Source organism: Telmatherina bonti, assembly GCF_933228915.1.
Source record: "Telmatherina bonti genome assembly, chromosome: 3".
NCBI classification, from domain to species: domain Eukaryota; kingdom Metazoa; phylum Chordata; class Actinopteri; order Atheriniformes; family Telmatherinidae; genus Telmatherina; species Telmatherina bonti.
In genome coordinates this window covers 31,965,107-31,981,519 of record NC_136621.1, presented here as the reverse complement: position 1 = coordinate 31,981,519, position 16,413 = coordinate 31,965,107, and positions in this window count along the sequence as shown.

Here is a 16,413-nt window from a genome sequence, read left to right as displayed (position 1 = left end):
AAATAGAAAGTACAGACAGAAGAAATCATGGATCAGATGGAAAGTGTTTAAACTGTCTGTCTTGTCAGGTTTAATGAAAAATTAAGTAGGGATGTTTTTTTTTTTCTTCTTTAATTACATTTTTTTTATCTAATAATCCAGTCAGGTCTAGAATTATTGGATTCTCTGATAAAGAGCCAAACAGCTGCATCAAACATATTGACTAGAATTTAAATAAATGGAAATCTTGCCCACAAACACCTACATGGAAGCTTTGTGTCGGACATTTTGACCCAAATCTTTCTGACTATCAGCTCACAGCCAGTACGAAATTAGCAAATAAAGAGAATCACAAATGTGTCAATATTGATGAACGGTGTTTAAAAGTCATTTTCTTGCTTTCATTGTCATTATTTAGTTCAGGAAGACTTGAAAGAATTACATTTAAAATCTAAAGTTTTACGACAACCAGACAACCAGCTGTTCTCCTGCAGGAAACACTGATATCAACTTATTTAAAGTAAGAGACATGCTGACATGGTAATAAAGCAGTTGTTTTATTGGTGAGCTTTAATCACTTCATCATAACTTTGTAAACAGCTAGCATGCTAACTGGCTCTTATGGGTCAGACTTACTGGGTTTAATGGGCTTCTTTACTCAGAACAGAACCTCGGTGATGTGAAAGCAGTGCAGCTACTCACAACTTCTACCAGCATCGTCATCATCCTCAGCAGTTGGTGAAGGTCCTGCTGTGGCAAACATCTTTGGACATTTTGCAGCTTTTTTTTTCTAAAAAAAGAAAAAAAAAGAAGATTCTTCAGTTCCCCCAGATGGCGTCTCATCTTGTCTCGTCTCATCTCATCTCATTTTTTCTTCTCATCAATCCTGATGCGTAGCTGCTTCCACTGGCACATAACCAAGAGATTTCAAGTGTTTGTCCAATTCTGGTGTCACTTAGGATGTATTCACATCAGGATAGTATTTAGCAAAAGAGACAAGACCTGCGTGAAGAAGAAAACTCTGTTGTGACTTAAATATGGACCACTAAACTATGGCTGTTTTTTTTTTATTTTTTTATTTTGTCTTATGTAAGTATAATGCAGAAATACACTGCAATAATGACCACAGTATAAACAACAGACAAGGCAGATGACTCTTAACGCGGTCGCTATGTATTTACCCACAACTCAATGCTCTGTCAAATGCAGGAAGGGACTTTTTCTTTGTAGTCCGCTTTCTGTACTTGGTCCGCTTGTTCCGTGTGTTTTCTAAGTTCCAGATTTTTGTAGTTTTTAGTTCTGTTGTCTGGTTTCCTGTGTAGCCTTTGTTCCTGTTAGTTAGATCCACCTGGTCTCGTTAGTTTATTCATTACACCTATATCTTGTTTGGTTTGGTCCGAGTCAGAATTCGTTTAGCGCATTCACAGCTCCGCAAACGAAGTGGACTTTCCGAGCAAATGGAAAGGCTGGTGGGTCAGAAGCAAACCTCTGCGCTGAAAGAATGAATGAATGAATAAGTCAGATAGCAGGAACTCAGTGAAAGAGGCTAACGTTTGATTTGAGTGGTCCAGCCCAGTGTTGTTTGAGCTTCTGGGAGTTTTATGGACCAGTGAGACCAGTAAATAGATTGTGTCATTCCAAACAACACGTGGGTCCACGGGGAAAAGGGTTGACATACAGATGGCCAGTCTGTCCCTGCCTGGACGCCAGCCTGCTGGAGTTGGGTCGGTGTAAGCAAGTGTGAGTTTTTTTCTCAGGGTTGAACAAAGAAAAACAAATTATTGCTGGAATTCATTTTCCCATGGCCATCATTTGGACCTTACTCTATCATCATACAGGTTCTGACACTCATATCTGTGGTGTTGCCATCTCAGCTTGGATATGAATGTTTTTATATTAGTTGAAGCTGTTTGTTTGAATGCTTATTGTTTATTTGTTGTGCTATCTTACAGTAGTGAGTTTAATAACCTCTTGGTCTCTTCAGACTTTTATATGTATTTATTACAACATTTCTCCCTTCACTGTGTGGGTTTTCTATTACTGCCAAATGTTTCTTCATGCGGTTAAAAAATGTGCACATTCCAATAACGGATGAGTTTACAAGTGTACAGTTGTCTGTCTCTCAGCCTTTGGTCTGTAGTAGACTGATGAATCAGATGTGATGGGCTCTAACCCTCTACAACCCTGAACAGGCTGAAGTAGGTGTAGAGGATGGATGGATAGTTGGATGGATGGGTAACCATCACTTCAGCTCATGTTTATTATCACTGGATACCAACAACGTAAGCCAAGTTTAATTCAAATCTGTGAATTACAGTAAGCCTAACCAACTGGCTTTATGGATCCTTTGAAAGCTATATATTTGTGAAAATGGAAAGCACCATCAGATTCTCACAAAAGTCATGAAGGTACATAAACTGGGTTAAACTCTAATCCCCATCGTGCAAGTGCATCTAATTTTAGCCCGTAAACCATTAGCTCCATGCAGGGAAGCTTCTGCTTTGGGATGTTCCTTACATTGACTGCTTGCTTCAGGTGCTTCCACATCATTTCCTTTGATTAGGTGTAAGCATCTGATTGGGCTGTTCTGAAACACTTAACTCTTTGTGATGCAACTCGGCATTAAAATTTCATATTTGATGCTTTCAAAAAATTACTCTAAGTCAGGAAAATTATACTGTTGACATCTTTAGGGCAACAGACTGAGAAAATTTAGCAGATCTCCTGGACTGAGACTGCTTTCACGCTGCACTACCCAAATGTAGTATGGAGATGTGTCGAGTGGTTTTGGGTTCAGAACTTTTAGCAAATTCTGCCTTGTCTGACCATGAGTTATTTTCCTGTGCAGAGCTGCCTGATGCCCGACACATGCGGGTTTTGTTTGTGTTTACACACCACGCTGTGCTTGTTTGTGCATTCACAGACAAAACTACTGGTGTGAATGTGTCTTTTGAAATGCTAATGGTTTTACAGGATGATGGCTTTGAATCAAACCAAAGAAATCTGTTTGTTTTCACTGTAAACATCTTTTTTTTTTTTTAATGTATTTCTTTTAAACTTTTTATTTTTCTTATTGTTAAGGTGCTGGTTTCTGGTGTACTGCTTCAGTCTTTACCAATGTAAAACAGTGCCCTCACAGAAAATTCCTTCATAGAAAAAACTCACATTGGGCTGTTTCAAGCTTATCCAACGTTATGAGACTGATATGGAGACAAACATACACCCTTGCAAGTAGATTGATCTACTCTATGACTGATCACAGTAATAGCAGAAAAAAAAACAAAACATTTTATTACATTCTAAAGCCAGAGTCCAACAATAAAACAGCACTGCTGAACTTTGACAGATTTTCACATTTTGAAGCCCCCGACAAAAGCTAATTCAACAACCGTTTTGCCCTCACTCTTCTTTGAGCTCTGTCCAGCCAGTGAAATTTGGTCCAACAATGATTTTTGTCTAATCTCAGCCCAACTCCTTGGGCTGAGAGAAAAAAGAAAATAATAAGTTCACAACCTTTTGTAGCAATGCTTTACAAAGTGTCAGACATGAGAGGAGTGATTTGAAATGGACACGGAGATGTTAATTTGCTATAGTTTTTACAATTGAGCATTTCCCCATTGATGATTGTTAAAAGTTTTTAGCTCATTAAGATTTAAGCTTAAGATGTTTTCCATTGCCTTGTTGAAATGATCAACATATTCAATGTTGAAGAAGAAATGACTGCAGCATGTGCTGCATTGGAACCTGTAAATCAGTCATCATGTGATTCCCATGCCAGAAGAAACAACGTTCTCTCATCCCAGGTTCTGGATTCTACAATGCACGCTTGTAATTTCCATTATTTTGTAGTATTTTTTAATGCAACGCTGCTAAACAGGAGTCATGGCCATTGAATATTAGATGTTGTCCTTGCCACCAGCATACACACGTTTTGGGATTTTCTCAGTCTTTCATAATATTACTCGAAATAGATAATTTAATCACCACATTGTTTCCAATTTAATTTGAGAAAATGTCTCAATTTTTATTAACTATTTGCTCATGAAGTCTTTTACACAGTAAGTTATTTTAAATACTATCATGTAACACATTTGCATTCAATCAATCCAATTATCAATGAGATGTTACACTAGATGTTTGTCAGCATTGTCCATGTCACAACCTTCTGGAGGCATGGTGCTGATATTAGATTGTGAGTAACATAATAAAGGTGCAGCATGTAACAAAATCCAAGGTCAGGAAAATGTAATGCATCATAATTAAAATATATGTTTATTACTTTCTATTCTATATAAGACTGAACCATTTATATCTGGCTTCAACTAATCCACATACATACACACATAGCAGCTAGCATGTTTGTGCCTCCGTTTTTACTATGGTGTCTCTGCATGGACAGTTTTCAGAGCTTTAAAACTGCAGTACTGGTTTTGTTTAATGAGAGTACTGTTCCAGATAAGCATCTCTTTGGAAGGCACATAGAAGAAGACTGTCATCGATGCACATGAGACCTCCATGGGCATTGTCCATTCGCAATATAAGCATATTTATGTCTGAAAGAACTTTGTTCACACATGGCTACCGTCTGTTCACAACTCTACTTGGCATTTGTAATTTATAAGTAATTTCCATGCCCATCTTTGCCATTAAATGTCAGTTATTCCTACACACTATGCCTTGAAACAACAATATTTTATGGCTTTACAACATTTAATATACATATAGTCGAGGCAGATGGCTGCCCTCCCTGAGCCGGGTTCTGCCGGAGGATTTCTTCCTGTTAAAGGGGAGTTTTTTTCCTTCCCACTGTCGCCGCGTGCAGCTCAGGATGGGGGATTGGATCGAAGTCATGGCTCGATACAATCAGTTAGTTTCTATTATAGGATATGTATGAATTGGCTTGAAATGATGTGTATGTTGATTTGTGTATGTAAAGTGCCCTGTGACAACATTGTTGTGAAGTGGCGCTATACAAATAAAGTTGAATTGAAAAGTTGAATTGAATATATGAGATTTTACACAACATTCAAAGTGTCTAGAGTTTGTTACAATATACCTGGTACCCCGGTGAATGTTAAACCTACCTTTTAAAGAGATTTATCAGACCGTGTTGGAGATCTGCACATAACTGAGTACTTTCTTCTTCTACTGCGTATTTCACCATATGGCATTGTCAAGAGTCGTAATTTAAAACACACAGTGTAAGCGACACTGTGGCACAGTGAGACATCCTGTGCAAATTTATACAAGGTCATAATAAAGTGGTCAGCAGTCACCCAAAATGGCTGGAGAAACGGCTAGATTTATGTCTGTCTGTAATTGAATGAGGGAAAGAGAGTGACCTCTACCAGGCCAGAAAATTCCATCACACACGAGGGATGTGGAAGAGTTATTTCTTCCCATCACCAGCCATGATCCTCCCTACAACTATTAACTATATACTGAACATTAGCTCTCAATGAGAACTCCAGCTCATCAGCTGGAGTCCATATTTACCCATCAGGAGGGGTGTGCTTTCATAGAGGTTAAAGAGTGGATAAAAAGCAACTGATGAAACTTTAAACATTTCTCTGCCTGCTCAGCAGCTTTTTATGGATTATTCAGCTGCAACAGTAAAGCAAAAATAACTGCTGATATAAATCAGTCCATAATATAAAACCATTTGTTTTAATGTTTCATCAAATTAAGAGGTTTTCTCCTCAGGCAAGTATTTTCATGCTGAAATACAAGCTATTAGTGTCACATGGGACTTGAGTGAATAGACGAGGGCATGTTTTGAAGGACTGCACAAAAAGATAAAAAAAGAAAAAAAAAATGTACTAAAAGTCTGTGCTAGGTGGCAAAAGATGGCTCCTTTTCATGCTTATTCAAGCATGATGGGTACAGTTGTACAAACATGTGGGAGAACAGTAACTTGTACAAAGAACCAGTCTCAAGAGGAAATAATTCTGTAATTCTCTGTCAAGCATATCAGTGTCCATATTTGCTACCCACCAACCCATTCTTCCTAACAAGACTTTTGTTTACTCTATTGAAGAGTAACAATTGTTAATGTTATAACCAAAGTAAATATTAAATGAGCTGCCGTGTCAGACGAGCATTGCGGAGCATAGACACACACACACACACACACCTCTGAGATGATGGTGCACAGAAACCAGTTTAAAGACCTTCTGAACTGTGTTGCCACTTGAACTGATTGATTTCACAGTCTGGAATGTTTAACCCTTTATGCGAGGAAAGTCACTATTTTTCATTACTTTGTTTTTGTCAATGTAACAACAGAATGGAGGTCTTGGTACATACCAGAAGGACAATTTTAGTTTAAAATTTCTAATTTAAAGGTATTTCATTGAGTGCCCTGTAAAGGTTTAACTAAATACTTAAAAACATCTGCAACTGACTTATTGAATTGATAAAATTTTATAGAATTTATTCAAACTAAAAGGGACAATCAAATTTAGTTTTTAAAATCAAACTAAAATAAATTTTAAAGAAAAGTAACCTTATTTGATTTGTTTTATTCTGTCACAGTACAGTTTAATGCTATCATTGTTCTTAAAATCTCAGTACCATTTCTGTTTGGGGTTTAGGAAAGAGACAGAGCAAGAGATAAGACAAGACTCAACATCGAAATGATGTTTCCAGACTGGAGAGGTCTCTTAGTAGAGATAGCATGCAGGATAAATGCTGAGCTAGCTAGAATTACGATGCGCCTCATTGAGGAATCCCGCTATAGTCCAGTGGTACTTCTTGAAGGGAAGTAATGAAATTACTAATAATTTTTCTGCTAGCATTCCTAAGCTGTTGCCGTGGCAACAATTTTGCTTCTAGCCTAGGTGATTTCTTTGAATTGTTCATATTTTTGGAGAACATTGTCACTCTTCCTTATTAAAGTAGGCCGGTCTGCAGAGGTTCTCCATGTCTGCAATTGGTTAGTTGTTGCAAACACCGACCCTTTCATGGGAACTCGCACTGATCAAGACGGGAAAACCCTGGTTTCAATCGCTGAGTTGGCAATCAGTTTTATAGTACCGTGTTTCAGGATTGGAAATAACTGGGTGAGTTTACTCAGATCATGCAGAGTAAAGGTAAGGTAACCCCACATTGTAGTACAGTCCTAGTGCCAAAGAGAGAATGCAAAATACTTACAGAGCTTGCAGTCACAAACAGTTTCCCCCCACTATTTAAATGTGTTTCTCATTTAGCTTATGCTAACATAGCATTCTGTTAGCATTTTGTTTGGTTCCTCACATTCCATTCAAATTCATAGAAAAGTCTCTCTCATTAGGTCATCTAGTGTGTTCCATGATATTCCCATGTTACATGTGGAACATCTGAGATCACCTTTCTGACAGGTGTTCTCCATATTGAAAGATCAAATCCTAATTCTGGCACTGATGACTGATTTTAATTGTAAAATGCCTTGTAATTTATGAAACATACATCATACACAAGGTTAAAAGCTTTATTTTCATTGAAGAGCATCTTCAACAAGATCTTCCCTGGCCTCACACTCCATTAACCTTATTTCTTACATGCATGGAGGCTTTTTTTTCCCTCCTACATAGAGGTTTGGTTACAGTAATATCCTAAGGCTTGATACAGTATATAATCCATATAAAAACAGGCCTGTTGTGAGTAATTTCATTGCCGTTCCATTAGAATTAACCTTGCCACGCCTACAGTCTAATTCAGTGTCAGTTTTCACAGCATGCTACTGTCATGGTAGCCAGTGGCTAATTCTCTCTAATTGAGTAATGATAACAGTTCCACCAAGTGATACCTGCACTGCAAGGTTAGTCCAAAACACTGCCAGCTCCTCACAGTGAAACTGAGTCAAGCCCACTTGCACCGCAGAGCACACAGCAGGAGAGATCCTAAAATCCAATAAATCTAACTGCGGGTATCTAACACACACACACACACACACACACACAGACACAGTGAGCCTGCGTTGGTACAAGCCAGATCCTACAAGAAATTAAATTGATTGCTGCCTGGTTGGCATTAAATTATCACAGGGAAATACATGTGAACTGATGAGCTTTTTGTGAGGCGTTTGCATCAGCTGTTGTGTGTACAGGTATTCTCTCAGTACACCACACTTAATGTTTGACTTCAAACACATTGAAGAGGTTGTTCATTGAGCTGGAAAGTTTCCCTTCCTGTGCTGGTTCTTGTGCTGGTCCAAATGCATTAAACAATGTGTTGTTGCTCAGCTATTTGGACCAAGAAAAAAACATGTCAGTCCCGAAAACAAACCAGGCTCTCCAATACAAACAATGGCTTCAATATAAAAACAAATGTATGGGATATTTCAAATAAAATACATTTAAATTGAACTTTTTCTAGATTTATATTTATTAGCACACTTGTTCTAGTTTCCTGAGTTTTTCCTCATTCCTTTGCCAACACTACGGGAGACACTGAGGTTGGATAAACTGCAGCCTGCTAGGAGCTCCTGAAGGAGTTCATTTGGAGGAGAAAATGAATATCCAAAGGCCTAATGCTCCATATGGCAGCACTGGCCCTAGGTGTATCTTTGCTCAGGAATAATGGAGCATGTATGCTTAAGAGATTATAGAGCTCTTTGAGGCAAATGTGGTATTTGTGCTATTGGCCTAAATAAATATGATTTCATCGACTGACACACTGACATGCGACACGAGGGGAGGGGGCACGAGAGCATTTGTGCGGCCTCATTGTTTGATACTCTCTGTGGTAAAGATTTAGAGACCTAATTTTCATTAAACCTTGTTCACGCCATTTTAATTCCATTCTTGTTGCACTTAATCGCAGCAGGAGCTTAGAGTACAGCACAAAGGTTCTGTTCTATCCATTAAAATGTTCGATTCCACATTAAATGCATCTGTGCCTTTTTGTAAGGAGCTCGATCAATCAATATTATGGCTGGTATATTCTCTGAACATGGTCCTGGAGACTCCAGTGATAATACATTTAGTCTGAAGATGAGATACAGTCTGCTTGAAGCTACGTTTGAGAATAAATGGAAAAAAAACGGAGCAGGGATACACAGGAAAAGTTACTAATGACTAGAGCGGGGTGATGTGTTCAGAAATAAATTCATATCTTATTTGTTTTCTAAAAGCAATGTGTTTAATGCTATTGCAGAAATTTGTATTTTTACTGTTAGACATGAATCACTGCAGTGTTGGAAGAATCAACTTTTTTTTTTTTTTGTTTGATAGATATCAGACAAAAGACCAGGATGTTTTCTGACTGATCGGCTGCTTTAGATATAAACTGCTTTCTATTAATGTAAGCTATTGAACAAGTCGCCTTCATGTCTAACCGAGTGCTCTGTTGCATGTCTGTGACGAATACCGATGGCTTTCATATGAGATCAGTCTGGCAATGTTTATATGTCACTTTAAACACGCCATGAGTTTGAACTTGTAGTAGCAGTTGCTGGCTTTTATGTAATCTGATTTAATTTTCAATTAAATCTGACGGCTCATGTCAGGAATGCATAATGATAATTTCCCAACCTTTTCCCTTTTGTCATGTTTTTCTCCTCCTTCTTACACAGAGACGATACTGAATGTGGAAAAAGTAAAAAAAAAAAAAAAACTATTTCTTTTTTTTCTTCTCTATTTTTGTTGTCATGTTTTGTCACATAAGAAGTCTGTCCTTGTTCAACAAAACATTTTTTTTTCAACTGTTCCCATCCAGCGGCTGTATTTTACACATCTACAGCCCGCAAAGAGAAATTGTAAAGACACAATGACAAGTTCCTGCAGGAAAATATTGGTTCTTTTAAGGACTATTATCCATGTTGTTGATGTGCTGTCCAATAGCTTGACATTTTTACTTTAAAAAGGACAATAATTTAGTCGTAAAGGCTATTATAGGTCATCTTAAGTTCATTTCAATTCCAAATCTGCACGTTTCTTTACCAAATGTTAATTCTTTTCCCTTGCTTTCTTGTTTTTACTTTTAGATCATGCTTCTATTTTTTACTAATGTTTTATTGTCTCTCTTTGAATCACACTGTTGTTGAATTGTTGAATATCAAGCTTATTTACTAAAACGTGTGTTGCATGACTAGTTAGTTGCTCAGTATTGAATTGACCTTTTCTTAAAACCAGTCAGGACTGTACTCTGACTTGCATGGAAACCGTGTGGTTCTGTTTGAGTAACGTTCACAAATAATAAAATGAGAAATTACAACACAGACTCCCCTCCAGCAGAGTTGTTACGTTTTCACACTCCTTAATTTAAACTTGGAAATACACCGAGGTAGGAGCCTCATCACAATCCAGCCGAGCAATTCCCGACATCAGAATGAACACAATATGTAGAAAGAAAACAACTGGCTCGAGCAGGAGGTTGGAGAGGTGGAGGAGATAAATTGCAAAACTATAACAGCCATTAAAGTACTGATGTCGTGTGCACAGAGCAGACCCAATGAATCAATGCTGCCTCGAATATAAGCATGCTAATTGGGTGGGACAGATTGAAATTGTGAATGATTGAACAGAAAAAGCTTGTGACTAGAATGGACCCTGTGACTGCTTGAAGTACTGTGAAGCTGCATTTGCAGTGTGGTAGAAGTGTTGGCCTCCCTCTGTCAACAAGCAGTGTTGCATTTAATCGTATAATTTTCTGCTTTTATTTGATTTCACAGACTCGAGCTATGGTAGGAAATGAGATGAGAGAGGTGGGAGTGACAAACTGCCCAAACCAGGATGTTAATCGCTATAAAACTCAGGCTTTCTGAGTGGAAAATTAGGTTTTCATCTTTTAAAAACAGGGATGTTGGCATATCTGGAGGTTGGTATCAACATTAAATCATAGAAAGTCAATGATTCTTAAATCAAGCAGCAGATTTTTCGTTTGTGTCTTAGTCAGCTTGGGACGAGGTGTCAGTGAGCCAACAAGCACGATGCCAGGAGACTAAAACCAAAGCAGCAAAATGGAATCAAGTTGAAACAGATTGGATGTTTTACTTCGCTTCACATACTACGACTTGCCAACATCAGCATCACAGACCTGCATAAGGTCTTTCTGTTTTCTTTTTTTCTAATTCTGGTAGCATTGAAACTTTGTTAAGCTAAGTAAGATGACAATAACTCTTCCTTCCAACCTCCAGGGTTTTACTGGCCAAACAGTTTTAATAGCCTTAAAGTGTGAACTACAGACTTCCAGTCTCTGATATTAAATTCTTATGATGCTACTCTTGTTTAGAATTCTTGATTCATAATTATTTTCTCTTACTTACACTACATACACAAAGTTCTGGTAATGTTTGTTAAATCGCTGCCCATCTAAGAGACTCTGCCTTTAAGGTGCTCTTTTGATACGCAATCCCCCTATTGACCTTTTGCCACATAATAAATCCAACCTGTACATAGTTGTGTATATAAACTGCAGCTTCTCCTCATCTGCATCAATGTCACAGCCGTAGACAGGTGTAGATATGCTGTCGAGCCCATTTCAAACAGGATTTCCAAACTATTCAAAGTGTCACAACTGCGTTCTCTCCTTGTTTACTTCAAGTTCTCCTTGCCACAAAGAATATTGTACACAGTGAGATGGACAATAACATACTTAGAAATGTCCCATGGTCAGACAGCAGCCTTTTCATGTGATAAAAAGCTCCGGATGGCAGAAGGGTTTTCACACGTGTCCAGCCAAGTGTTTCTGACAGTAGGAGGAATTTGAGGCAGCCGGTCCAGCACACCAGCACTAACGACTTCAAAATGGAGCCTTTCATCTCTGCAGCAGTTACAAAGACATATCATTCAAGGCTCAAAAGCAGCACGCATTATGATGTAGCAGACCAAAAGACAGACTTGTTTAAATAAGCCCATGCATTGCAGTTAATCTCTGGATTTAAGTACGTTAATGAATGCACACTGTCATTTACACAAGCACTTCTTTCTGATATCTGCGACAAACCCATCAGAGCTCTGATCTGTCTCTTCTTCCTGCTGTTTTGTCTTTTGATTTCTGTTGTGTTGCTTAAGAATTTACTTGGGTTTCAGCCATAGACTGGATATAGAGATGGAGGGAGCATCCGTGACGTCACTCGTAGGTTTCTGAAGAGCAGAATTGAAGCTCGGTGGGCGGTTCCTACCATCACCATCTTGGCAGAGGCATGCGCGTCGTCTCGCCTGGAAAATACAAATATAGGCAAAAAGGTGGAGCTGAGAGGGGGGCTGTCAGCGTCATGGTGGATGATTGACATCAAGCGAACTCCGAGCTTTCTGTAGCTAAGATCTAACCAAGCTAACCTGGCGATAACAGGAGCTAACCAGCTAACGGAGGTAAGCGGGCTAAAGCTAAGTCACGTTGTTAACCATCTAAAAACCGCGGTTTTTCTACATTCTTCTGACTTGAAGCGGGAGATTGGTACCTGTCAATCAAAAAGACACGCCCCTAAATATGCTGAACTTTGAGATTAAATTACTTTTAAATGGGCGAGTTAGAAAAAAATTCACTCCCCCCACAGTTGTCATGAAGGTAAACCTGACCTATTAAACCTGAAATGGATCTTTGAACCAGGCTGTAAACATGTTTATTTCTGCTGTGAAGTTGGTCTTTTTAACATGGGAATCTATGGAGATTTGCTCTGTTTTGCAGCCAGCCCCTAGTGGATGAAGGGGGAACTGCAGTTTCATGCACTTCTGCATAGGCTTCACTTTTAACCGCCAGATGTTGCCGCTTGGTTTCAGCAGACTAAAGGTACAATTCTGTTGTGAATTTATGGATGTGGCAGCAGCTTGTTATCAGTTCAGCTATTAACAATGTTTAACTTTCTCTTTTTCTTGACCTTTAGCTACAACTACAGTCTTTCTGAAGTTCAGTCTTTGATATAAACAGTCTAGTTATGATTCCTTAATCGTTAACCAGTGTTCCCATTAATCAGGAGCAGGTAACATCTGATGAAGACAGTCTTTGGGGCATGGGTCATAGAAGGAAATTTGAAGTGATCTATAAATACAACTAAAAGGAAAATGCACATTTGACACATGACCATTCAAATGCTGTAAAATGGAAGTGGGTTCCTTTGTGACTTTGGAAGGTGTCGCTGTATGAGCTGCTTTATGCATGGTCGAAGACAGAACAGAAGGCTTTATGTTGCAAAGCCACAATGGAAAAGACACAAATAAACCATTTTTTCTTGGAAATGTGTGGACAAACCAGAAGTAATTAAGATTTCCTTTCAGTAGAGCATATTTTATTCAATCCGTGTCCCAGCAAATGTTTTCTATGGCTCTTCTATTAATGAAGAGTAAACAGCCAGTTAGTCATGTATGATGGAAGTTGAAGTTTAGCATACTTTCGAACTTTTTGTAACACGTAAGCATATAAGTAAAGATACTGTATAAGACGCATTCATGCTGTGGCATATGCCCATTTTCAGTATGAGAAAGTTAAAAAGTCACAAAGTCAAAACAGTTTCTTGTTGCAGATAAGGTCAAACTGACTTCAGAGAAAACCTAAAAGGAACTGTTGTTGAAAGTAAAAAAAGAGGGCACTTTACATCTTTTAGGCTAAATGGAAAGCAGGAACCTGTTGCTTTTTCATCACAAACCAGTTCAGTGTCAACACTAAAGTAAAAGTTTCTCTGCACTTTTTCTTTTGTTTTGGACACATATAATATGAATAAATGCTTTTTTCAACTAATAGTTGAGATTTAAGTTAAAAATAACATATTCACATTGAAATTTTCAAAATTTGAAACAGTTGTGTTTTAACTCTAAAAGTTTGGGTTTTTACAGAACTAAACTAATTGGTAGAAATGACTCACACAAGTTTATCTACAGTTTTTTACAGAACTTCATCATTGTCACTGAAAATTGACCTCTACCAAACAGTAGACCAGGACCTTAAAAGGCTAAAGGCAACCAAACTGTCTCACAGTGATTTCTGGTGATAATGTATTATTATATTCAAGTTTCACACACTTTCAAACTTTTTGTAAAACTGTAAGCATATAAGCACAGATATTACGGTGTGTTCAGACCAAACGCGTTCTGAGTGTCAAAAACGCTCAAAACGCTGGTCACTAAACTGCCACTTTTGTGTTCGACGCCCAAAACGCTCCTGACGCTCCTGCTGCATTTGCCTCTTGTCTGGAGCGAGCGGCAAACGCTGCAGAAAAGAGAGGGGGAAAGGCAGAGCTTTCCTCCCGGTCAGTCTAAATGATGGCGGTGCAGCAGAGAAATGGCATGGTTTTATTTAATAAATAAAGCTAGAGAACATTGTCTTAGGGCAGTGATAGTCACTGTTAATGCAACAAGAGCTGCAATCAGCAGAGAGCCGCCCCCCCCCCCCCCCCAAACAAAGCGTTGCCAGGCAACGTATCCTGCTACGTTGCCAAATCAGTAACATTCAGCTTTTTAGCAAGGAATGGTTATCCTAAATATTGCACGGAGTAATGGCATTCTTATGCAACAACACCTCCAGAATGTGGGTGTTTCTTTTTCAATATATTTATACGGAGCTACCGACGGAGCAGCTCTTTGGAGGAGTTCGGTGCAGCTGAAATCAGCCGAAACTGGCAACTCGGACAGGGTCAGTTAGGGCCGTCACGACAGCAAAGTTTTAGCGAGCAGCCTGCAGCTCCTGTTTGTGGAGAGAACTGAGGCTTTCTGAGTGATTTCTGGTGATTACGCAGCCTGTTTGTTCAAGTTTCACACACTTTCAAACTTTTTGTAAAACTGTAAGGATATCAGCACAGATATTAGAGGCATTCATGGTGTGACATAAGCCCACTTTGAGTGGCAGGAGACACTTAAAAAGTCACAAAGTCAGAACACCTTTAAGCCGCAATAAGGTCAAACTGACTTCACAGAAAAACTAAAAGGAACTGTTGTTGAAAGTAGAAAGTAAAGAAATGGCACTTTACAGCTATTAGGCTAAATGGAAAGCAGGAACCTGTTGCTTTGTCACTTCTAAAGGCAACCAAACTGTCTCAGTGATTTCTGGTAATGACAGCCCCAGTTCAACCCAACATGGGAGTGCAGAGTGCGCTGCGTGACTTGCAACATCCCTTCAATAATACAGTTCTTTTCACAGTATGGAACAGAATAGCAGGTAAAAAAAAGAAAAAAAAGATTTGAGGAGCTACTTCTTTTCTGTTTCACTGTCAGAAACCATCTTTTTTTGGGTGTTAAACTAAAATAAGATAATTAAATACGAGTTAAACAATATATATATATATATATATATATATATATATATATATATATATATATATTTTTTTTTTTTTTTTTACACACATACTGTGCTTACATGTGCAAGTAATGTTTTTCTCTCTCTCACACACAAACACACAGACTTACCACCCAAATTTGCTGTAATCTAGATAAAATAAAACGCAGGCCATCCCATGTGTAATTCAATATTAAGCTGCCTCTGAGAACAACTAGCTAAATGTTGGCATCGAGGTCGCTTTGATTTCTCATTTGGAGACAAATTGGAAAACATTGAAATTGCCAATCTTGCACAACTTGCTTGATTACATTTTTCATTTGTGTGTTATAGTTTATATTCAACAGGGAACAATACTTGATGTCTACATTTGTGCGGCTTAGATTCTGCTGAATGCTCCCTCTCTGAGTTACCACAGCAAGCATCATCTGTTTATGCTGACCGCGTTTAAATGATCTCTGCAGAAAATGAGCCAGTGAGTTCTCCCGGAGAGCGGACTCAAACCTTCGAAACAGCATATGAGACATGACAAATGCACCACCAGTAGCTGTTCTTTTTCACCGTGCAACTACACGATGCAGCTGCAATTAAAAAGAAAAGATGTGGCTTGATGAATATAAGAACATGTCAGACACCCAGAAACTCCCAAGACTGATAAGGATTACACAGATCTACAGCACAAATAATGATACTGATTGAAGCACAATCCTAGATTCCACAATCTTATTAGGATGGAAAATCAGCTGTGTTAAGATAAATTGAAAAATCAGTTCATTGTAATTCTCAAGGATAAAGCAACAGTGCATTAATAGGTTATAAAGAAGCCTTTGAAATCCAGCTCCTTTTATCTATCTAGTAGCATTGTGCTCCTTTTCCTGTTATACTGCAGCACACCCCCATCCTTCCTTCATTTCTCTTGCCTGGGGAGCCTGCATGTCTCCAGAGGCCTCCACTTCAGTACAAAAGCGGCATTAATGAACTCTTTAGCCCGCACAATTGCTCTCAGGAAAAGAAAAGTTAAAAAAAAGACCTAGTTCTGAAGCTTTGTTTTTTTCTCTTGATTTTCTAAAACGATCAGAGACATTCCTGAGTCACTAATTTCTGGTGGTGAAAGGAACATTTTGACTGTTTTATCCTCTACAGAGATGGAGGAATAGCAAGAGTGAGGCGTAGAGAGCACGATCATTCTGCTTTGACTGTCAGATAGGGAGAATGGCAGGACGTGAATGAGCCTGGGGGCCCACACTC